Genomic DNA, 25,444 nt, shown 5'->3' with positions numbered 1-25,444 from the left:
ATTCGACGCGTGGTGATACAACGCGTGGTAATTCGATGCGTAGAGATCCCACGCGTGATAGTTCAGCGCGTAGTTATGGGGATTTGAGTATTTAGAAACGTAGAGTTGTTGGATTTGTGAATTTGGGGATTCCTCAATTTCGTATGGGTGAAATTTGCTAATTTGCCTACTACCTACCTTTCCACTTAACTCTAAAACTCCTAAATTACCATTATACCAACAATACAGTACCAAACCCGATATCCTAAAATTAACCACATCCCAATAACCAACTCTCGATACTACCCACCTACATCCCTTCATCAGTTATCACTCTCAAACCAATATACCACAGAAACTTGCAACTAGTACATTAAATTCGAAAGCGGTCATCATTGAATTTGAGATTCAAAGCGTACTTTCTTAAACGGTACTCATATTGTCGCTTTTGAAAGGCGCAACGTTTTTCTTCGTTCGTGAAACGACATACTCGTTAATATTCCTGTAGGATAAGCCAGACAGAGTCAACTCTCGACGGTTGGCCAGGAAGAATGAGCGTTCTTGACAAAAGTGTACAAGCGAATTATGAGAGGGAGAGAAATGGAGAAAGAAAGAAAGAGACGGTACTACCCTCTTCACTGTTGTCCGGTGCACAAACATTCTTTTGTGTGTTTCGCGTAACGCGTGTACTTTGTTGCTTCTGCGAGAGGCGTTAATAGGTTGTGACAGATAATTAAGCGACAATGAGTTTAGCAGCCCTGATTGTTCTCGGTTGCCTCGCGGAACAGTGTCGCGATATTCATCTTGATGAAATATGCGACGTTATGAAACCTGCGGAATTTTCATACTGTATTGAAACCACTTTATTGCTACTGTTAGGGAAAATTCATGTTACGTGCATACATTGTTCATTCAGTTTAGTGATTATTTAGGTGATTTTTTTTGGACTATTAATTTTTTTACATATTTATGCATTTATGGTTTTAAGTGTTTTGATGTATTTTATAGGGGTTTTTAGTGGGGGATGTTATTTGGTGTTATTGGATTTTGGAACATATGAATTTGGATATAAATTGAGACGTGAATTTGAATATGGAGAAGTTTCAAGTTTTAGAGTCAAAAAGTCCCAAATCTTGAAATTCCCCAAAAATTCTAAATCTTCAAATATCCCAAATTTCCAAATCTCCACATCCTCCAAATGTTCTCGACACCTCCAATTCGCCAAATTCTCAAAATTTCCCAAATATCCCAAATTTGTAATGTCTCAAACCCCCAAAGTCCCAAACCTTCAAATCCCCAAATTTCGAAATTTCCCAATCCTCCAAATTTTCAAATCTCCCAATGCCCCAAATTTCCAAATCTCCACATCCTCCAAATATCCTAGACATCTCCAATTCGCCAAATTCTCCAAATTCCCCAAATATCCCAAATTTGTAATATCTCAAACCCCCAAAGTTCCAAACCTTCAAATCCCCAACTTTTCAAATGTCCAAATCTTCCAATCCTCCAAAATCCTAAATCTCCCAATCCTCCAAATTCCCCAAATTCCCAAACCTCCCCAAAATCCCCAAATTTCTCAAACACCTAAAATCCCGAAATATGAAACAGAAAAACGCGAAGTACGCAAACAACAGAGGCAGTTTCCCCGAACAAATATGTGTTTATCCCGTGATTGTCGGCAGAACGATATTCCGCAGCATTAATGTTAAGCCGGTTTTCCTTTGGAATAAATTTTCGCGGTCTGGAGTGCGTACTTTCGAAGAGGAGCTCTTTGTTGTCTGTCGTATCCTCGTCGGCGGTCGTGTTTTCAGTAAACCGTACCACGAGACTACTCTGCCGACACAGTCGTGCCACTTTGTGTGTCTGAACGACGTCGTGGTCCAGAGTGTTTTGAATTGCGGATTCGCAGCTGGCCGTTGGTCTTTTTAACACTTTGACCCGGCTCGTTTTGTTGCCGCTGTAAACGAAAACCAACGCGAGGGACTACACTTTCATTATCGCAAAGAGGATTTTTCAGATTTCCATCCGCGTTACACGTCCACTCCGTGAATTTGCGTATTTCGCGGATAGTTGCTTCCCTGGCGCGGCGTGCCGGATCGATTCGCCGGAATTTCCTGCATGCATCATGCCATTGTATCGTCGCTGGTTATTCTTTATTGCTGACTTTTATATCTGACGGCTGACACGCGAGAAAGTGTAACTAAAAGGATTAAAAGTTGTGTCGGACTTTATCGCGCGCGAAACATTGATCAGACGCTTCCTCGCATGGGGAGAGCTAATGTATATGTACACTTTGTTGTTACATTGTTCAGTATATAGAACAGGTGATCTTATTTTAACGTTGTTCAATTGTTTTTTTAACGTTGGCTATTTTAACACTGTCTGAAGGAAACTACTTTCTTCAATTTTAAGGTTTACTATTTTTAGTATCATTATTGTAGTTCGTATTAATATTCATGTATGTCTGTTTTGTTAGTATACATCTCTACTTATATGTATAACCAGATCAAAATGAAGAAAAATATAGTTGGGTTAGGTACAAGATTAGTATGTCTAGTTTCAGTATGTCTGACCACATACGTCCACTTCTACTGTGAAACTTACCACACATGTACAACATGAAAATAATTAAAAATTACTTCATTCCATATTTTCATTCGATTCAAGAATAATAACAAATGCTATCAAACTTACTCACAGTAAAATCTCAAACATTTCTTTACCTTTCAAATACTCAATCACACTTCTGCTATAAACAGTCTCAAAGAGCAGTACAATTAATTACAAAGCTCTCGACAAGCACTTCGAAGTTACTCAAATATAATTGTTTAAATTTAGATCTGAGTATTAGCGGCTGTGGAATATGCGTCAAAGTCTCGTTTTCGATAATATCGTTAGATTACGTAACTCCACGAATGCATGCTGTGATTATTGAAGCGTGCTGCATCCGCGCTAATGAATGGTTTAATTAAATCGTTGTTTAATTAAGACAGACTACCCGTATAGCCGAACGTGCTGTATATCGAGTAAAAGATTTTGAATTCACGAGTCATCGTAATCCTTTGTAATCGTGTCGAACGAAGTTCACAACAGATTTTCTCTCGGTTAGAGCACACACTATTCTCTGGACGAAAAGCGTGTACACACAGGTTTATTCCGAAGATTAGATATTGGGAGGAAGGCTCTAGCTTCGTTCAATCTAACTATGAGACTGTTATTTCGTGAAAGAAGTCGTTCAATTGGGAATCGATCAATCTTTTGCTATTAACGCCGTAAATTGGGTGAAGTGGAAGGTTGTGCTATATGGAGGAAGCTTGCTATACTGATACACTATATTCTGATACTATGTTCTAAGTCGGAGAAATGTATTGATAGAGGATCTAATACATGGTGATGGAACGCGTGATGAGTCTGTGCGTGATAATTCAACGCTTGGGAATCTAACGAGTGGTAATTCGACGCTTGAGAATTTAATGCGTGGGAATTTGGGGCGCAGTAATTCGGCGCGGAGCAAATTGGCGCATAGGGATTCGACGCGTGGTAATTCTGAACGTAGAAATTCGACGCGTGGTAATTCAACGCGAGGTAATTCGACGCGTGGCAATTCGACGCGTGAGAATTCGGCACGTGGTGATTCGACACGTGGGAATTCGACGCATGGTAATTTTATACGTGGTAATTCGATATGTGGGAATTCGGCGCGTGGTAATTCGATACGTGGGAATTCGGCGCGTGGTAATTCGATGCGTAGTGATTCAATGCGTGGTAATTCGTCGCGTGGTGAGTCAACGCATGGTAATTCGACACGTGGGAATTCGATGCATGGTAATTCGAAACGTGGTAATTCGATATGTGGGAATTCGGCGCGTGGTAATTCGATACGTGGGAATTCGGCGCGTGGTAATTCGATGCGTAGTGATTCAATGCGTGGTAATTCGTCGCGTGGTGAGTCAACGCATGGTAATTTGACACGTGGTAATTCGACGCGTGGTAATTTGATACGTGGGAATTCGGCGCGTGGTAATTCGATGCGTGGGAATTCGACACATGGTAATTCTATACGTGGTAATTCGATATGTGGGAATTCGGCGCGTGGTAATTCGATACGTGGGAATTCGGCGCGTGGTAATTCGATGCGTAGTGATTCAATGCGTGGTAATTCGTCGCGTGGTGAGTCAACGCATGGTAATTTGACACGTGGTAATTCGACGCGTGGTAATTCGATACGTGGGAATTCGGCGCGTGGTAATTCGATGCGTGGGAATTCGGCGCGTGGTAATTCGATGCGTAGTGATTTAACGCGTGGTAATTCGACGCGTGGTGAGTCAACGCATGTTAATTCGACGCGTGGTGATTCAACGCGTGGTAATTCGATGCGTGGTGAGTCAACGCGTAGTAATTCGATGCATGATGATTCGACGCGTGGTTAGATAACGCGTGGTAATTCGACACGTGGTAATTCGATGCGTAGAGATCCCACGCGTGATAGTAATTCCACAAATGGAAATTCTATGCGTGGAGAATCGTCGCGTGGTGATTGGGAGCGTTATAATATAACACGTGGTAAATCGACGCGTAGCGATCTGTCGCTTACTATTTTAATACTTGCAACCCAACTCCTAATGATTCGATCAAAATCAATCCAATGCTTGATAATCTGACACCTGGTAATCACTTGGCACACTGATTGACTTATCTACCTCGTGGTGATTGGATATGTCGCGTAGTAATCTGACATATGATAACCTAACACTTGCCAATATAATCTGTGGTAATGCAATAAACCTGTGCGATTTCCGCAAACCTGACTGAAAATAATTTATACTCACTTCATTTAAGATAACTAATTAACTATCATACATTCCATTTAATAGTTCTATTTCTATAGTTACAAATTATTACATTATAAATAATTTCTTACAGAATTTTAATATAAAACTTTTCAAATAATTTTGATCTAATTAGAAATATTTCAGCCTACGTTGATAATTATATATTAATCCTGCTATCTGTCGTATCGCTAAAAAATGCTGTCGTCGAACGAACGCAGCGCGAGACAATTAAATCGTGTCACGAACGATTTGCATTGATTAACGAAGATGTGAACGATCGAATTATTCGAATTGCTCTTTTAGTATTCTCGAGTCTGGAGTGCACGATTTCCTTTAATCGATATCACTCGAATTCTCGTTTTCTTTTTGCTTCGTACGCTCTTGTATCGTTCATTCTTCTGTGAAATCACTGGCGAACAATGACACCCGACACGAGTTTTTGTTCCTTCAATGTTTACTGTCAGCGAAGCGTACTAAGACCTGAATGCTAAAGGGTTTCAGTCCAAATTAAAGCATTCGTTTCGCTTGATTATGAATATTTTCAGTGCCGGAGGATATTGTATAATTTCACTACTATTAATGTGCATAAATTGATTATGTAATCGACATAACTGTTCATTGTGGTTTATGTAATTGTACCGAGAAATGCATTATTATACGAATTTCCCAACTAGCGCGATATTCAAACTTTCAGTGTCAGATATTATCACAAGCCGATTAATTAATATCTGTATATTACGGTTATTACTCGAGTAATTTTGGTCGTATCTGCTCTATCAGCCGAAAGCTTGGAAATACCACGTTTGTATTTTACGATTAAATATAAATTCCTATATTTCACCTCGTATCAAATTCTGCGGTATACGTTTTTACCGTTTTATTATTACATATCTTCTTTACAAGTTAAGAAAATTTTAAGATATTTTACATTACTTTGTTGAACGAGATATCTAATAACAAATATGATACATACGTATATAAAATACAGAAGTATATAAAGAATAAAAAGAACGTTTCACTAGTACAAATACCAAAAATTTTTGTCTGTAACGTACATGTATTCTATTAACGAGATAATTTATTTACAAGTTTCATAAATATGAATTAACCTTAATAAGTTGTGTCCATATTTGTATTTTATCTACATATTTATCTATATCTACATACTCATATACAATGAACACAATCATACGTTTATGCATGTAATTTTGGAAAATGAGTTCTTAACATTCTGATGTTAATTCATGGAAATTAGATCGTAGATCAATTTGACATCGATGGTATCTGCCCGAGTATTTTGGTAGTCGTAAATGGAAGTGTCAACGTTATTCGGGCTATTATATTTAGACGTAATACAATTGGATTGTTTGTCCCATAAGTCGATTTAATATAAGTCACGTACGAAACGTATCGACCTGACCTAATTCCGCTGCCTTTACTACGAGTTCAATCACTATCGTCCCTTGTGTGTTACAGTTTCCATTCCAATCTTAATCAAGTAACAAACTTTTCGTTCGTGGAAAAAGTGTATCTTGAGAGTATTATTTCAAATTTTTGAATTTGGAGAATTGGTAGTTTAAAATTTTTTGTAGTTAAATACTCGACTTGGGGATTTATTTTGGATATGTAAAAGTATTTCAGAAATTTAGGAATTGGGGTGCATTTGAAGATTGAGAAATTTCAAATTTATAATTTTTTAATTCATATTTAATTCAATCACGGAATTTGGTTATTTGAGAATTTGGAAATGTGGAATTGGGGAATTTGTAAATTGAAAAACGTGGAATTGGGGGATTTGAGAATTTGGGGATTCTTGGAATTAGGGTGGGTGAAATTTGATAATTTGGCAAGTTGAGGATTTGGAATTGGGAGATTTAGGAATTTTGGCGTTTTTAAGTTTGGAAATGATGGAATTTGGTTATTTGAGAATTAGGAAACGTGGAATTGGGGGATTTGAGAATTTGGAAACGTGGAATTGGGGGATTTGAGAATTTGGAAACGTGGAATTGGGGGATTTGAGAATTTGGAAACGTGGAATTGGGAGATTTGAGAATTTGGGGATTCTTGGAATTGGGGTGAGTGAAATTTGGTAATTTGTCAATTTGAGGATTTGGAATTGGGAGATTTAGGAATTTTGGCGTTTTCAAATTTGGAAATGATGGAATTTGGTTATTTGAAAATTAGGAAATGTGGAATTTGGTCATTTGAGAATTAGGAAACGTGGAATTGGGGGATTTGAGAATTTGGAAACGTGGAATTGGGGGATTTAAGAATTTGGAAACGTGGAATTGGGAGATTTGAGAATTTGGGGATTCTTGGAATTGGGGTGGATGAAATTTGGTAATTTGTCAAGTTGAAGATTTGGAATTGGAAGATTTAGGAATTTTTGGGTTTTTAGTTTCGGGAGTAATGGAATTTGGTTATTTGAAAATTTGGAAACGTGGAATTTGGTTATTTGAGAATGTGGAAACCTTGAATTGAGGAATTAATAATTTTTTAATTTATAGATTTCCAAATTCTTAAGCTTGGATAATTTAGAGAAGTTTAGAGATTTCCATATTTTCAAATTCAACTTCTAAATTCTTGAATTTGAAATTGTATAATTTTCACGTTTATATCAAAGATTAGACTACATCTAAGATACATCTAAGAAGTATCATTCATAGTTCTTCTCCCACATGTCCCCGCGAGGGCCATATAGCGAGACACCGCTATAACATTTTCTTTCTCCACAAATTGTTACTCAGCAATCATTTAAAACTGTTCCAGAAAGTAAATAGGGCAGCACGCAGCATATTATTTCACTTTTACACTTCGGTTCTTGTAAATACTTCGCTATTTAAACTTTCTCGTTGTTAGTTCCCAGTTCCCATTCTTCGCTTCGTAACTTTTATTCTTTACTTTTCATTTTTCACTTCCTACTTTCCATCTACTTTTCCCCGTTGATTCGCCAAACTGTAATTGGGTAGCTTATTCGAAACTTTAGTCATAGAGTATATACATACTCCCTCCACAAGGATGTCTTCACAAAATGGCCACACAACTATTATCTGCATATCAATTATTTAGTTCTTGTCTCCTCATTGCAATATACATTCGTTGCAGTATAAAACATTTTTATTGTTGGACATAGAACTTGTTTAATAAATTGGTAATAAATCTTAATCGTCAGAGTTAAAATTTAGGTCGACAGTTTTAACTTTTTTCAAATATGCAGTTTAATTAAAATAAAATAATTTTCTGTGTCCATATAGAAAACTACCACTCTGTGGATCTTACTCAAATTTTTAAATTCAAGGTAATTTCAAGATTATTAGCTATAAAATAGTAATGAAGATAGTTCATTTTGATAGTTAGAATCCAACGAAGCCAAAGGTGTATAATGCGATTTAAAATAACTAAATCGACCTTGACATTTTATCGACGAAAGGTCTTCAGAAATTTTAATATTCCGACATGTGCTAAACTGACAGTTGATTGACTTGACACGTTTGAAAGTGTGCGATTTATAAACGTTTAAACTCTTGAAAATATCCGAAAAATGGTGATGGATATTAAAATGATATTTTTGAACTTTGAAAATGATCAGTGTTCTCGATCAGTTTAATATTTAACAAACCCAGTATGAAGATTTAAGAAATAATTGTCTAATTTTACATACGAATACATAAAACTATTAATGCAAAAATTATTTTGTACATAAATATTTTTAATTCAATTTAAAAATTGAAAGTAATAATTGTAATAGCTGCAGACGTGTATTTGAAATTGCACGTCATGGTTGACAGTCGTTACCGAAATCTTGGGTTTGAAACCCCGTGCAGGGTCCAGGTATTCGTTCAGACATACGTACATTTCACTCGAAACCCAAGTTGAACCCTCCAAGCAACCACTTGATCTCTCCTACACCATCCCAAACGCTTGTCTTTCACACCCGACGCTCGAGAATTTCATTCACACCCTAGGTTCGAGAAGCTCGTTCACCCTTGCGTTGCTTAACCAGTCAAACTTACCGGAAATTCGAGCTATTCCCACGAAGAAAACTGTCACGGATTAATTACCCGTGGTTTACGCAGGAAATACCGATTTTATTATCTTCGATCTCTGATACCAACTGATTTATGTTACTATTGTGCGAACTGGATATTTATTCAGTGGGGTGGAAATATACGTTGAAAAATAATAAGATGGAAAATATGATAAGTTAAAAAGTAGTAGGGTGAAAAATATGATTAATTAACATTTTTAATGTCACTTCACCCACGTATGAATGAAGATTAATCTTCCTCACGAATCTATTATATTATTAAGAATGTGTTCATTACCCTAATTGGAACTGTTCGTATTAACTACTTGAAATTATGAATAATATATATATAACTAAATATAACGAAATATTGTGGGAATATTTGGTAAAATTTGTTAGAATCTAAAGTACTATTTAATATAATTTCCAACTACTTCTGTGTGGCGATCAAAATTGTTGTGTTAAAAAATAGGAGAGTGGAAACATGAAAACTTAAGAATTAGAAGAGTGGAAAATGTGAAAAAGTAAAAATTACAAGGGTGAAAAATATGAGAATGTAAAAACTAGGAGAGTAGAAAATATGGAAATGTGAAAATTAGAAGGGTGGAAAATACAAAACTTTCGTAACTAGAAGAGTAGAAAATATGCAAATGTAAAAATTGGGAGGGTGGAAAATATGAGAAAGTAAAAACTAGAAGAGTAGAAAATAGAAAAATGTAAAAATTGGAAGGGTGGGAAACACGAAAATGTAAAAACTAGAAGAATAGAAAATATGCAAATGTAAAAATTGGGAGGGTGGAAAGTATGAGAAAGTAAAAACTAGAAGAGTAGAAAATAGAAAAATGTAAAAATTGGAAGGGTGGGAAACACGAAAATGTAAAAACTAGAAGAATAGAAAATATGCAAATGTAAAAATTGGGAGGGTGGAAAGTATGAGAAAGTAAAAACTAGAAGAGTAGAAAATAGAAAAATGTAAAAATTGGAAGGGTGGGAAACACGAAAATGTAAAAACTAGAAGAATAGAAAATATGCAAATGTAAAAATTGGGAGGGTGGAAAATATGAAAAGGTGAAAACTAGAAGAGTAGAAAATATGAACCTTCAAAAATTAAAAGAGTGCAAAATATAAAAATTTCAGAATCAGTAAATCGAGTGATAATAATTTTGTAAACTAAAAAATTTGAAAATTGGAACCTCGAGAAAACCAAATACACATAATACGAATCACAAAAAATTAAAAAACTTACCTACAAACCTTCCACTAAAGTCTAAAAAAATATAACCCATAAATTTCTCGTTCATATCAAAGAATTGTTCGCTATGATTTTGCAAAAGCATTACTCAACGAGCGTGCTCTAGTTGCGTTAAATTTGAATGAAATCGGCGTCTCAAAGACCGTGCGCTTCCTTTGTAAGAAACATTATTGATGACCTGCGAAATCCAACATTACAGCATGGTAAGTAGAGCGCAATAAGTAGTATATTCCATGGCTAAACGTCGGAGAGGACGGAAACGAACTGCCGGAAATTCACCATCGAATCGTTTCCTCCCCGCTTAGAGATGCAACATAATCCAATCCGGAGATGGAAAATCGTTAAAGTAACTCACCTTTTCTACCGCGATTAACCTGCACGTACATACGCGCAATCACGATAAACGTTTCGTTGAAAAATGAACTGTCAGAACGAAATGAGCGTTGCTGTTATAAAATTGAAACATTAATTCTCATGAACAAACATTGTTATTTCCATTCGTACAAATTAAGCCATTAAAAGATGAAACAGACGAATGAGTCGAGATAATAGTCATTTGTTTCAACGTTTTATACGTACTAATTCCTTTCTTTTTCCTTCGAATATAATTTTGCCAAAGATAATTAAAAATTTCGATAACGTACAGTTGTGTATGGTATCAAATAAAATTAGAGGGAAATATAAAAAGGTAACTATAAATTGCTTCCTGTAAATGTATGGAGCTTTTTACATCCTTTCAAGCGAATTACGTGGACCAATCGTTGCTTCTTTATTTCCATTTTATTGCTTTTCCTGTATACGAATCGTGTCGATAAATTAATGAGGAATTCAATAGCTTTCGGTGAAAAGCAATAATCGAAACCGAATTACGTCTCCTGTAATTGAAATGCATTGTATTTTCGCGGACATGAATTAATAAAGAATGAAATTAAGAGCCGAGCACGTGGTCGAACGATACTGCGATTATCCGATGCCGTTTAATTAACAGTCATCTTTTATCGTGGTTTTATTCTGTCGGATTAAATACGTGTTCCACATTAGGTTGCTATTAAAATCTTGTATTTTTACGAAGAAAGTCGAATTTAGCAACTGTATGAATCAATTGTTATTAATTGTTTATTGTGCTTCAAATAGCCCGATTAATAAATTCAACAATTAATTGTTGTAATATGATTAATCAGTATTCGCGATTACGTATTAACAATTGCGACGCAGTGAGTCAAATAGTGATGTAAATTAGTGACATTGAAATTTTAATGTATTGGCAATTTCATATGGACTTTGATGGGTTATATTACTTTGCGTTATATCGCCACGGGTTTCATCGCCACGCGTCGTATTACCACACGTTATATCGCCACGCGTTCTATCGCCATGCGTTAATACTGCTACGCGTTGTATCGCTACGCGTTGTACCGCCATGCGTTATATTGCCACGCGTTATATCGCCTCGCGTCAATATTGCAACGCGTTGTATCGCCACGCATTAATATTACTACGCGTTATATGGCCACGCGTTAATATTGTTATCCGTTAGTATTGTTACGCGTTGTATCGCCATGCGTTAATATTACTACGCGTTGTATCGCCACGCGTTAATATTACTACGCGTTGTATCGCCACACGTTGTATCGCCACGCGTTGTATCGCCACGCGTTGTATCGCCACGCGTTGTATCGCCACGCGTTGTATCGCCACGCGTTAATATTACTACGCGTGATATCGCCACGCGTTAATATTACTACGCGTGATATCGCCACGCGTTATATTGCCACGCGTTATATCGCCACGCGTTGTATCGCTACGCGTTGTATCGCCACGCGTTAATATTACTACGCGTAATATGGCCACGCGTTGTATCGCCACGCGTTAATATTACTACGCGTGATATCGCCACGCGTTAATATTACTACGCGTGATATCGCCACGCGTTATATTGCCACGCGTTATATCGCCACGCGTTGTATCGCCACGCGTTAATATTACTACGCGTCATATGGCCACGCGTTAATATTACTACGCGTTGTATTGCTACGCGTTAATATTACTACGCGTGATATCACCACCCGTTACATCACCACGCGTTATATTTTCACGCCTTAATATCAAACTTAATATCACTTGCTAATATTGCTAATCGTTGTATCGCCACGTATTAATATCTCTACGTACCATATCGCTATGTGTTATATCACTACACGTTGTATTTCCACGCGTTGCATTGCCACGCGTTATATCGCCATCGTTGGATTGCCACGCATTGCACTGTGACGTGATATATGCATACAGTCACGCGTTGTGCAATTATACATTGTGTAACAGACGTTATATCATCACGCGAGGAACTACCACGTGGCATACGATTAAATGTTACATCGACTTTCAGTTCTTCAAATATTTCTCTACCACCGCAACTATCATCCATTAAAAGTCAATCTAAAAACCATTATTTCGTAACGTAGCATTCATCGCAGATATAAAATTAGAAAATCAATCAATATCACATTTATCAATATTTCCCAAGTAAACTCTCAATACAAGTTTGCTTTCTAAAGGCATAAATTTGTACAGATATCGTCCTGTTATTTCTGGAACAAGAGAAGTATTCGATCCGATAAGAACGGAGGAGTGGATTTGCTAATCGAAGAATGGAACTTCTATCGTTTATTACTGTCAGTTCGCAGCAAGAAAAGGAATTGACCTTAATTGAATTCGATTCGTCGTAGGTATGTACCATTTAAAGGTCGCGGTGTTCAGCTTTCATCTTAATTCAGTAATTTCGAGCTTTCGCGGAAAGAGTACGATTTATTATCCGGCTCCTTGAGCCGACGATCGTTTCACGGCATAAGAAGCGTCTCTTTAATTTTCACCAGCTGAGTTCTTAATTCAATATTTGCTTCTTTTCTTTTGTGTGCCGCACGGTGGTCGATATTCTTTCGTAGCTATCGAGCAAAAGCTCTTGGCCTGATATTCGGTTAAACAAGAAGGAACGCCGGCTAACTTGACTCCGCTGTTGATAATTCAGGGGCTTGCGCAAGCTCTTCGCTGTTTTACCGACCGGTATTCTTCTTTACCTGCTTGTGGACACCTTGCAAGCTTATCGACTGAAAATTACATAGGAAATGTTGATAAAATTTATAAAATATTTACCAGGATTATTAACGTGAACTTAAATTGGAGAGACACTTTTTAATTAACATTTGAGTCGAAAAATTTGTAGATATTTTACGGGTAGATTTTCGTGGGTAAATCACTGGAGAGGAAACTTAATTTCTGAATTTTTCTGAAGAGGACGCCTTGCAGGGTATAAAGCCTTTATACGTTTCTTAGCGCTTTTACGGTCAAGGTGATGTGTATTTTATGTCGGTTTTCGTTACTTCACTTTTGTGGGGGAGGTACATTTATTCAGGGGTGATGAGATATAAATATTAAATTATGTATTTTAGTATGACACATTATTATCACCATCACTACTACTGCCACCACTGAATGCATACAATCTTTAAAAATTTTACTAGTATATTAAAGTATACTATTTTTCAATGTGGTATATTTTACATATGCTCCATATGCTACATATTGTCACATATGCTCCAGATTAGTTTATATTATACATGATACTATTAGAATTGATGTTTAACTGAGTTCATGTGGGGGTGTACAAATGAAAGCAGCTACATTAATTTTGATATTTTATAGCACTGTCGTGTATAATATGTGCACACATGTGACGTATGGGGTATGATCCATTATTTTACCCATATATTGAGGTAACGATACACTAACCGATTAAAAGCTGAAATAAAAAATGAACTACCCTTATAATCTGCATTATAGTCAACTATGGCAGTGTCATGGCAGTCAACCTGTTAAAATTAACAATAAAAAGAGCGCGCGTTAACCATGAGCGGAGAAAGCGGAAAGTTATCCGCGTGGAAATTGGATTCCGAGCGTCCGCAAAGGGACGACGGGCAGAACGATTCGATATTCGAGCGAGAACGGTTAAATTGAGTCTAGCTCGATCCTGGACTTGGAGTGGTACTTGCCAACGAGGTAGCCCTAACTGTGCGCGGATCGTCGAGTCAAGTTGCTGTGCAATTCTATCGAGGGGCCTACAGAAGCTAATTGGCCGGTCAGCCCTTCGTCGGTGGTGCTTCGAGTTAGGTCCCGGCATTGCGACAATGCAATTTACGTGTACGCCGTGGTCCATTCACCGGCGAAACCTCAATTCCGTTCAGGAAGCGAAGGAGGATCCCTTTCAAGGGTGTACGAACATCCCGATGGATCCACCGATACCTTCCTTACAGCCATTGGTACACGTGCTCGATGCAACATCCAAGATTCCACGGGGGCGGGCAGAAATTCATCCTGAGGATTCCGTAAAAATTCGACTTCAATTGCTGCGCTGAAAGACGAAACGCGAAACGACGATTGCGAGGGAACAATGAGACGAAACTGCTGGCTGGAATTCCAGGATGGAAGCCTTACAGGAACTCTGCTGATTCGAGTGCTCTTTTAAAACGAACGTTAGTCCCTCTGTAATTGAGTCTGCTCGCATTGTTTCACATTAATAAACTTCTTGGATTTTATCTTCTATCCGCTGATAACTTTCAAGTGCAATTTCAAATTAGAAGTCTTTTGTATTACTACAATTTATCAGAAATTCTAAACAGTACTAATCCTAACCTCAATAACTGCATTCTGACCTAATCTCATTTACCTATTTTAACTTTCATATACCTTCATATAGGGTGTAACTAAGGTGTACCTTCAAGTACAGTACAAGTGTGAAGGTAATTACAACCCCTAACAATTCATCCAGAGTAAATCCCCAAATGACAGCAATAAATTCAAGGAATCTCTTACGTGCGATATAAACACGTTCAATTACAATTTATCCAGAATACATGATTATAATTTACCGAGACTGACGTACGAAGGAAAAAAGCAAGCAAGTCTGGCTGAATTATTGTTTCGGTGAGTCGACAGACCGCGTAAAACATGCTCTGACACGCTGAGAAGAAGGAACGTTTGGTTTGATATATTTCCAAGCAACGAGTTCCTCTTCACCTCTCTCGACCACCCTTGCGAGGGGATGTTATTTATTTTCCCTAGCTCCGTGGAAAAATTTTCTTCTTGTTCCCTCTCTAGCTTCTCAACGAATAAACGCTCGCGTCTCTGCGAAGTGTGCTTGTCGACGATACTTTGTAGCTATTTCTCCTTCTGTTGTAAAAAGCGACACGTGTATCGACCTAATGTTCGTCGACGAGACGAAGGGTGATCGTTTCGATGGACTTTAAAATCGTTAAACGTATTTTTACGACTCTTTTTGCCGTGCCTCTCGAGACTTGCGTTCTTCGCGAAACTCTCGGTGATTTCTAACGAGCACCCTCCTTTCCGAAGTATTTGCTTCCTGATAATGTAAATGCTTCTTTACGACGATCGTTACTGCCGAATTTACGATAATACGTTCTCGTTGTTACGAGGCTTATTAAATGCTAGTGCGTGCCTGTTAGTGATTTAAGCACGATTATGGTCAGACAATGAGGTTGAACTTTATGCGTTCTACGTTCCTTGCTTTTTATTGACTAAAGTTATGAGGTAGCATCTGTTATTCGATATGTAACAAATTTTTATATTTTTGTCGATGTTTGTTATAAATAACTTGTATAGTTTATAGAGACAGAAGATTTTAACTATTATAATAATTCAGTATTGAGATTCACGTGTGAATCTCACTCTCACATGTGAATTTTCTCACTCTACTGCATCGTAAATGGATTCAAAACAAAGCATTAACGAGTTGAATATGAATACCCACAATATTCAATTTTATAGGAATACATTTCTAATGAAAAGTAAGGACAGCATTTAAAAAGAAAGAAACAGAAAAATTTCATTAACTCCACCAGTTTGAGCGCGAGAAGTAAGGAATTCGTGCGCGTTGAGGAATAAAAAAAGCCTCAATCTCATTCTCCGTCGAGGGTCGAAACGGTTATTGCTGTGGTTATCCCGAATATTCCACCTGGAAGACCTTCTTCATTCACGATTGCACAGGAAAGAAGAATGAGTCTCTTGAGACACAGGTTTCCTTGTTCCTGTGTTTTGATATCGTTACACCTCATCACTTATTGAACAAGCCGGTTATTTCCATTTACCTGTACGGAATTTCCTGATATATCACTAGAGATTTTTCAGATTATTGAAATTTTAAACATCCATGAATTTTGTATAATAACCGTAGAATTTATTTTGAAGAACAATATATCTGTGTAACACTATTTTTAAAATAAATAAGATATGCGATATGTAGACACATATTGCATATATGTACATGTAGAAATATGTAGTATTTAAATTATTGTGTTTGTATTCTGTTTCAATTCTCAGAATCCATAATTTACTTGTTCATGAACATCTTACAACAAAAATAATTTATCCTAATTAAATATTTTAAGATTTTTAAACGAGTAGTTCCTAATAAGAATACTTAAAATAAAAGATACCGAAGGTGACTTAAAAAAAATAATACGAAATTTTGGAATTTTGTAATTAAATGGAATATTGGATCTCCCCATGGAAACCGTAAGAATGGATTGGTCTTAGGTCCCTATCGAAGCTATTAATCTGGAGTTCTTTGAGAAGGCAATTTGGAACGTCCTTCTTCGCGGTTGACAAGGTGTTGCTACAATTTACAGACCGCTTCAAAGGGTGTCTTCCCCCACCGTAGAGCTCTGCAAGCGTTACACTTGATCCATATTTTAAAAAACCACTTTTGCGATGTATTCGACCGTGGTCACACCCCCTCTCGGGCCGAGTGTAGCATCACTCCCTTGGGAATCTGCGGTATAATAACGTTGACATAGTCGACGTAGAAGCACTAAATAGGAACCGGCTGTTTCCTTTGCTCTTCGCCCCGACCGTGTACTTTCGCTTCGTATTTCGCATCCCGAGCTTTCATACGTCACTCCACCGGCCTCCTCGAGATAGTACACCTAAATTCATCTGCCAAGAAGAGAGACGTGTATAAAGTCTGTTGGTATGCAGCTGCATTATTACAATTCAACCGTGGTATCTCTTCATCCTTCGTAGCATGTTGGCTAAGGTCACTCGATCAAAAAGAGTTATGGTTCCACGATGAGCCACTCGAAAAATATTACACTCCTTACTGTAGTTCAGATGTTAATCAGGGTTACGTTGTTTAAATATACAATGTCGAGTACAGGTTGAAATTATGCTGATTTATGTTCGTATTTCAATTCAAGTTTATGCTGGATCTTATTTTAAACTTCTCGTACATCGACGTATTCATTAAAGTTTGCGGAACATTACATAGGTTGGATAAGGTTGAATGAAGAAAGGGGTGAGAAAGTCGAGACAACAATTTGGAAGACGAATCTCGTCTTACATTTTATGGGGTATATACAGAAAGCCATGGAATCAATCTCACGGGAAGAACAATGAAGGCGTCGTATGCATTGATGAAAGTCTCCTCCCAACCCTTTGTGGATTCAATGTAATTTTGGTAACGCCACAACGATGACAACGACGATGAAGCGTCGAAAGAGGACGAGCAAGGGCTGAGAGTAGCCCCGTTGCTGTTTCGTAATGGGGGGACAAGGGTGGCCCTTAATGGAAGAAACGTCGAGGCGTCGTGGATGAAGGCGCTTCGATGTTATATCATCGGGTACAACCAACAGCCTTAATCATCGTCACAATCCAAATTTCATTTATCCGCTTTTTTTTTCCTGACCGGAAAATTATCATAGTCAGGAAATCGATAAAAAATCAACGGAAATTTGATATTCTAAAATTACATCTTATAAATATTACCAAGTTATAATGATCGGAAAAACAGATCATTCTGGTTATATCAACTTTCAGAATTATTATTCAAAAATCATCGAACTGCAATTAATCTCTTGTAATTAAAGAGTAATCAATTACGGATTTTGAAAACAAATTACGAATCAAATAATAATTATCGGAAAATATAAACAGATTCTGGTTATAGCTTTCATATGCAAAGGATTGATATGTGCTTTCAAAATTGTTCATTTGGAATTTAGTGAGTAATAACTGGGAAATTATTGAAAGTTATCGTTTCTGGTATGTACATTTAAAATAGACAATTCGGTACACGTACATCGCTTTGAAAGTCGATGGATCGAATGTGTTTTATTTCGAAAGCACGGTTTAATTATTCTCAAACGATGGCCACCGAACAAGCGAACGAGCTTTAATACGAGACTCACGCAGTGGCCATTGGTCATCGAAACACAGCCGGCGGTGACGTTCGGCTCTTTAATTATCATCGATAAATCACTGGAGCATACCCCTATGCTTTTCGTCCTTTTCTCTCGTTTTCGAACATATATTTCAGTCTTATTTCTACTTGTATACTTTTCTCGAGTTTCTTTTTCAAAAACTCTTGTATACCTTGTTCGATATTAATTGCTTAATTGGACGCTTTTGTACAGTATACTATATACATAAAAATATATTTCTAAAGATAAGAATATATCATAATGTATTTGAGAATTTGATATTGATTAGAGTCGAATTAAAAATAACTGAAGATTGAGGTTATGTTGCATTCCAATATGTTTCCTTAAAATTTCTATGTAACTTCAAACTTTTATGCTTTAAAAATATCTCAAATAGCCAATAGGCAAAATGTTTCATATTTTTTAACAGCACAATCAAAAAATCTTAATAAACTTTAATGGAAGTAATAATAGAGAAAAGATGAACAAAGAAAAATTGTTAGAAATGAAGAATATCTTAACGCTTCATAAAAATTTAGTGGACATGACGGGAGACCGAAGGGGTGGACAATGGACGCAGCTTGATCGTCTGGCAATATAGAGAGATTCTTCGTAGCGATGGGGTTGCGTATTTATCCGCGCGTAGGTCGACGTCGAGCAGACGCGTATTGTTACGATATCATCGACATTGTACGAGCGACTCGATTTATTTTGTCTATTCGGCGGAAAAGTGCTTTCATTTGCGAGGCAACTGTCAAAGCGATTCGCGCAGAGAGATGGACGTGTGCGGCGAAAGAACGAGAGAAAAGAGTGGTACTATCAACTGGTTAAAAAGAGAGAGAACGGCGGAGGGTAAAAAGGAGCGAGAGAGAAGGGAATGCATTGTGAGCCTCCGCCATTCGCTGTCACAAAAGCCCTTAATTCGACAATGCATCCGTCGAAGAGGACAATAGGCAGTCTCGGTAAATAATGATTCCTTCGATTCTCGACACTCGTTTTGTACTCTTTCTTTCCTAACATCTTCGCGGCAGAAGCTTCGATAATATTTATCCGACAGATTGCGTTGTATACTTTGGGCGAAGGATATTCATTCAGGGAAAGAGTATTAGCGTTACATCCAGATTCTCGTGTTTACTGTCAACTTTGCTTCAAAGCATCTTATACTCAGCGCAACATAACATCAAAATTTTATGATATTGAAAATTATATTTTCATGTGAACTTTATTATTAACCTTGTATTATTATTACGTTACTATTATTAGTACTATTATTACTAGTATTATTAGTACTATTATTAACCTTGCCCTATGGTGGCAAGGTTACATGTGACGCACACTCGTGACGCACTGCAGTTCACAACTGACAGACTCATATTTTCACTGCAATCAAATTTTGCGTTCAATTTTAATTATAGTCTGCATAATCTAGAATCACTGAAGACAAAATGTGTTTAACATTTTAACTTTAGCTAGTTGTAGCGTTTAACTGTGAATGACTGTCTAGAAAATTATAGGTTAAGTTAACCTATCCCACTTAAATTATTTCAAAACGAATCGTTACACAATTCTTCAGTCCCCAAATTTTAATATCGAACACAGAGTGTATATAATTTATTCCAATAAAATCGAAATTGAATATCAGAACAAGAATTGGTTGCGAGGATTTGGAACTCGTTTAATAAGGATTCCAGGCGTGCGCTCGGTTTGACGATCAGTCGGTCTCCCCAAGGTAATTAAAAGAAAGAAATCAGGATTTTTTAGGCAAGGACCGGTGGCAAACGCCAGGGACGTGATCCCAAAGACGTCGAAGAATTTGAAATCGGATTAACCGAGAGTGATGGGACGGTCGATTTCGTTCCCGCTTGTTTCGTACTTTTTATTTTTCCGCTCCTTCGGGACAGGTCCAAACCGTATTTGCATTACAAATACAGTTTTATTCGGGTTTCTTGAGTTTCATTAAATCCGTTTCTTCTCCTCGACACCCTTTCTCCTTGCAAAACGCCATCTTTGCGATATTTCTATCGCTTAGGTTAGGTCCCTTTTAAATACAACTCTCAAAGTTGTATTAAAAAATCTGAATACCTAAAAAAGTTTTAAATAATATGACACTGGTGATATGAACATAAAATAACAAACTATAATATTAATGTGTCTTTGTTCCTATACCTCTGGCAATTGTAAATGAATAATTCAAAATGGTGGCTGCAAAATGACGTTACATTACTGAACAGCAGAAGTTTCAAGTATTACTACACTTGGGATATGAATATAAAATAATAAACTAAAGCATCAACATGTCTTTGTTCCTATACCTCTGACAATTGTAAATGAATAATTTAAAATGGTGCCTGCAAAATGATGTTACATTACTGAACAGCAGAAATATCTTTGTTTCTATACATGGGATAATCATAAACGAATAATATAAAATAAAATAAAATTAACACTAAAACTACCGACATATAATGTATACTTAATTTGAAATTAAAAATGAAGTTAAAAAATAAATAACGATGAAACATAAATTAGTGCAAACATTTATTCTTTATCTTAATAAAAATGAATTCTGATTTCAAGGAATGTATTTTAACAAAGTGTATACCTTATAATGAAAAACTTGTGGAGCGATCATTTGACCGGTTTGGTAGTTTAAGTGTTAAAAAAGAATTGAAAGTAGCATTTTATTAACCGCAGAAGATCTCTTTTTATCTAGTAAAAAAAACCTAAAACTCAGTGATTATATTAAATTTGTGATGTCAGGAATCTCAATTATTGTTATTAACTTGTTTTCGTTAAACGAAAGGAACAGTATAACGATCGAAAGTGATTTGCGACGGTCAACGTGTTAATACTCCACATTATCGTGTCCCGTTCCAATCATCGTGTTTGCAACAACGTATACCCACGTGTATTCCCCATAAATCTCGATCTGGAGCACGGCCATATTACACGCGAGGCATCGATGGATGATAATCGCGCACGTGCCAGGGAATCAGATGTTTCGAAGGTATCCAATCATCGAGGCTCCCCGTTCAAAGGATCATGAGCACCGTGGATTTTCTCGTTACCGAAACGCTGATAGTTATGTCCTGACAAAATTGAGATACGACTGTTTTCCCTCCGTGAAATCGAGAGCAACCGGTGAATTATGGAGTTCGCGTGCCTCGTGGAAGCCTTCCGACTGACCCAACTCCGTCTTACCTAAGCGAGATGTATTTATGTGAGAAAATTATGGTCCTGAACTCGTGGCCACCATATGAGACCTACGGTGGAGGTTACGGTGGGCACAGTTTCTAGATGGGCTTACTTTCCGTGATGATCGACGGTTACATGAAGTACCATAGATAATATTAATGTGGAGGTACATATAGATGTTACTACAGGCAGTTAGCTGGGGATAATTGAAACAAAATTGAGTTATCGGTGCTAATTATAGCTTGAATTAGATATTTGTGGTTATTGAATTCATAGCAAATTGATTTAATGTCAATATGGGTGTCCAGCTTTATTATTGTAAATTGGGTGTTAAGATGATTATTGTAATTTCCACTGTTATTAAATATTGCGAAAAATATGAAAGTTCAACACCTTGTCATGCTTTGTAAAGTCTGGTGCAAATCTTGATGAGTTCAAATCTTGCTTGACTTTTTAATACTTCAATTTAAAGTTCAGATCCAACATTTACATACTCAAAGATCACTGAATACAAAATTGACTTAACACTTTAACTCGTAATATTTATATTGTAGCAGTGACGCAACAGATGCGTCAGTATCTGACAAATAATTCCTATAACAAGATATTAAATTTCACCACTGAACTCGAAATAAGCTTCTAGTATAAATAAATAATAACAAAAATAATTTAGATGTCCCACAACGACGAGATTCGTACACAATAATTCTGTATATAGAATGTTTTCTGTAACAAAGAAAGTCTTTTATTTCTTTCGGCCCAGTAGCCTTTACAAAGGGTGTGACAGACACAATGGGATATCGCAGTAAGGTTCTTGTTATTTGAACAGTGTTTAAAAGAAATCACTGTAAGATATCTCACGTGGCATAGTTGCTTTGTCAAGAAGGGTTCATCCGTGTCAAAATCCCCGTTACAGTGATTCTATCTATATTTCTGATTCAAAGCGTGAGCTTACCGTATGAATACATGCATTAAGGTGATTCTTGGGTTAGCCATCAGTCGGCATTGTGACGGGGATATTGTATCTGAATTTTCGGCAAAAACTCCCTGTTCGCTATTAAAGTCACTTCTGTATATGTTAACACCTTTTCTGGGATTCTTCAGAAGATGAAGATATGATTTAGCGAGAGATTTCCGCAAAATTTAAATTGCATTTGTGATACCATTCAATGTATTACTTTCTAATTTCATTGGATGTTGCTTTATACTTTCATCAAATTACTAATAATTTATAACATGAATATCATATACTTTTGAACATGAATATCATTTATAATTTTGAACATTAATATCATTTATAACTTTGAACATGAACATCATTTATACTTTTGAACATGAATATCATTTATACTTTTGTACATGAATATCACTTATAATGTTGATTATGAATATCATTTTTAATTTTGAACATGAACATCATTTATAATTTTGATCCTTAATATCATTTATAATTTTGTACAATTAAGTTGCATTAATTTGAAGCAACTTAAGCTATTATGTAAATTGGCTCTTGCAATTTTATGTTTCTTCTTATATTTAGCAAGAGATAGGAGAAAATATAAAAGTTTTTACACGCGAAGACTTTTGTTTGGAATTGTAAATACTTTTATCTGAAAATCATTTTTTCTTTTAATCGTGGCATACAAGTTATATCGTACGTTTTTCTGTAAGAAGCCCGGTATCTATAAGGAAGAGACACCTGTGTCTTAATTAAAGTTGGCTGACTTCTGGCTTACCGTGGCCCTTCGTGCCACTCCACAGATCTGTTCCCCAGGGGTGCAATTTACTCGCACCCCTTACCCACCCTTTTTCACTCATACCAGCGGAGTCTGCTCACCTATACCTTCAATTGCAAACTTGAACTCGCTTACTGATTTTGTCTTTCATCGTTCAACTTTGATTTATTTGTGCTCCTGTTGCAGATCTTAACACCTCAACTATTTTTTCTGGCAAAAATTTTCATATATGAAATTCATATGTGAAAAGCAGAGTTGTGAGATTTTGATATTTTTAAAAAATGCAGAGGAATTTTGAGTTAGTCTCATTGTTATTGTTAGTTAATTTTTAGATTCGAAGTAGATGATGAAGTCATGTATGTACACATAGTCACATGCTGACACATGTAACATAGTCATATGTGGTCACATATGATATAGTCTCATGTGATCACATATGATATAGTCATATGTAGTCACACATGACATAGTCATATGCAGTCACACATGGCATAGTCATATGTAGTCACATGTGATATAGTCATATGTAATCATGTTTCATTTGGATAAAAATAAAAATACATTCGTTATTTTAGCAAAAACAAGTTAACAATTTGTGCTTGTCAATTTAATTGTAAAAATGAAATTGAAAAATTAAATTTAATTTGGAAGTTGTCATTTTGATGAGTTTGAATGTCTACCATCAAAAGACCCATAAATTCATATGTCATTTCTTATGTATAACTCTAACATCATTATCATGTTCTATTTTTTTTTTAACACACCAGTATAACATTCTACCATAAATTGTTCATGTTCCATTTTTATTAAAAAACATGATAATAAAATTGTATCAGAATATCGTGAACTATTCAAGTTCCTGTACCTCGAAATTCGGCGAAATATCTTAGGAAACGAAACGCGAGAGAAACATTTCGAGTGAGTGTTGTGGAGAATTTTCAGCTCATTTCAGAAGCGAGTATCCTCTTTAAGAATACGGTTGGGCAACGGTGATGGTGCTGGTAGTCTTCCTTGGTCTTTACTATGTAAAACAGTCTCTATTCCCTTTTGTCCATCGCTTGGGTCACCCTTGAACGTTAAAGTTCTGTCCGACTCGGTGACGGCTTCTGTGGACTGTGAACGGACAAGAGTTTATCGTTTTCCGGTCCGTTCGATATTTATGTAGTATCTGAAAAGGTGTATTCCCGGCTCTCCGGATTCTTTTGAGATTTTCATGTAGGCCATCGTTGAATCTTTCCAACCCGCATTCGTATTTTTCGCTTGGTTTTTTTTTTCGCTGGAGAGCGAAAATTTTCGTGATCAAAGTCAAGACATATTAACATGTCACCTAATACATTCAGACACATTAAAAATGCAATATTATTAAATTATTGTCATTACGACATAATAAGCGTAGTAGTTTCATTTACTGCAGTATATTTATCTTTTCTCTTTGAATAAAAAATAAATTACTTATTTCAATTAGTACTTGAAGATTTTTCGTACAAACTTGATAAAAAAAAATTTGATAACAAACTGAAAATTTTATTTTTCAGCTTGAAATTTACTTTGCATTTGTACATTTCGAATACAAGTAATTTTGAACTTCATAAAAATAAATTTCGTTCCATAAGAAAAATTCTAATTTCCTTTGAACTTCATAAAGGACAAAACTTTTCATTTCTTCTAAATAAACGAACTCTAAATAAAACTTTGTTAAAATAAAAATTGAACTTCGTAAAGTTGTAAGGGAAGGGATTTAAGAAGTTTAAAATGTTTCGTAGCTGCACTTAGGATACTCACAACAGATATCGAAGAAGCGATCAATCTCGACTCGGTATTTCGCCGCTCCAGCACTAATGCTTTCACGTGCATTCTGAACGAACCATTATCGCTATAAAAAGCCCCATTTAGAGGTTTGGTGGTCGTTGGCATAAACGCTTTCAACTCGATTTATCGTTATAGTATATAAGTAGTTGCCCAAACGTAGTTTAAGATGGTTCCCAAGCTTTTTCGGTAGCCTTAATAAATGGTCGCCATAAAGCTCCGGTGTTGCAGCGGCAACAAACGGTGCGATGATTAGCAGCTAGGGAGATTGCACCATTAGCTTCCAGGTGTTCGATATCCCAGCCACGCCATCGTTCCCTCATTCCAGGCGATCATGCTCCAGATCATCC

The 25,444-nt window shown here is 36.5% G+C and overlaps 1 protein-coding gene across 1 annotated transcript in view; it reads left to right on the top strand.

Moving 5' to 3' along the window:
* hwt (SH2 domain-containing adapter heavyweight) overlaps nucleotides 1-25,444 on the top strand; it is a 225,182-nt gene that overhangs the window by 49,096 nt on the left and 150,642 nt on the right. The window lies entirely within an intron of this gene.

Source organism: Megachile rotundata, chromosome 5, assembly GCF_050947335.1.
Source record: "Megachile rotundata isolate GNS110a chromosome 5, iyMegRotu1, whole genome shotgun sequence".
In the NCBI taxonomy this organism is placed as follows: domain Eukaryota; kingdom Metazoa; phylum Arthropoda; class Insecta; order Hymenoptera; family Megachilidae; genus Megachile; species Megachile rotundata.
Note: the sequence above shows the minus strand (reverse complement) of the source record. Positions and strands in the feature narration are given on the sequence as shown.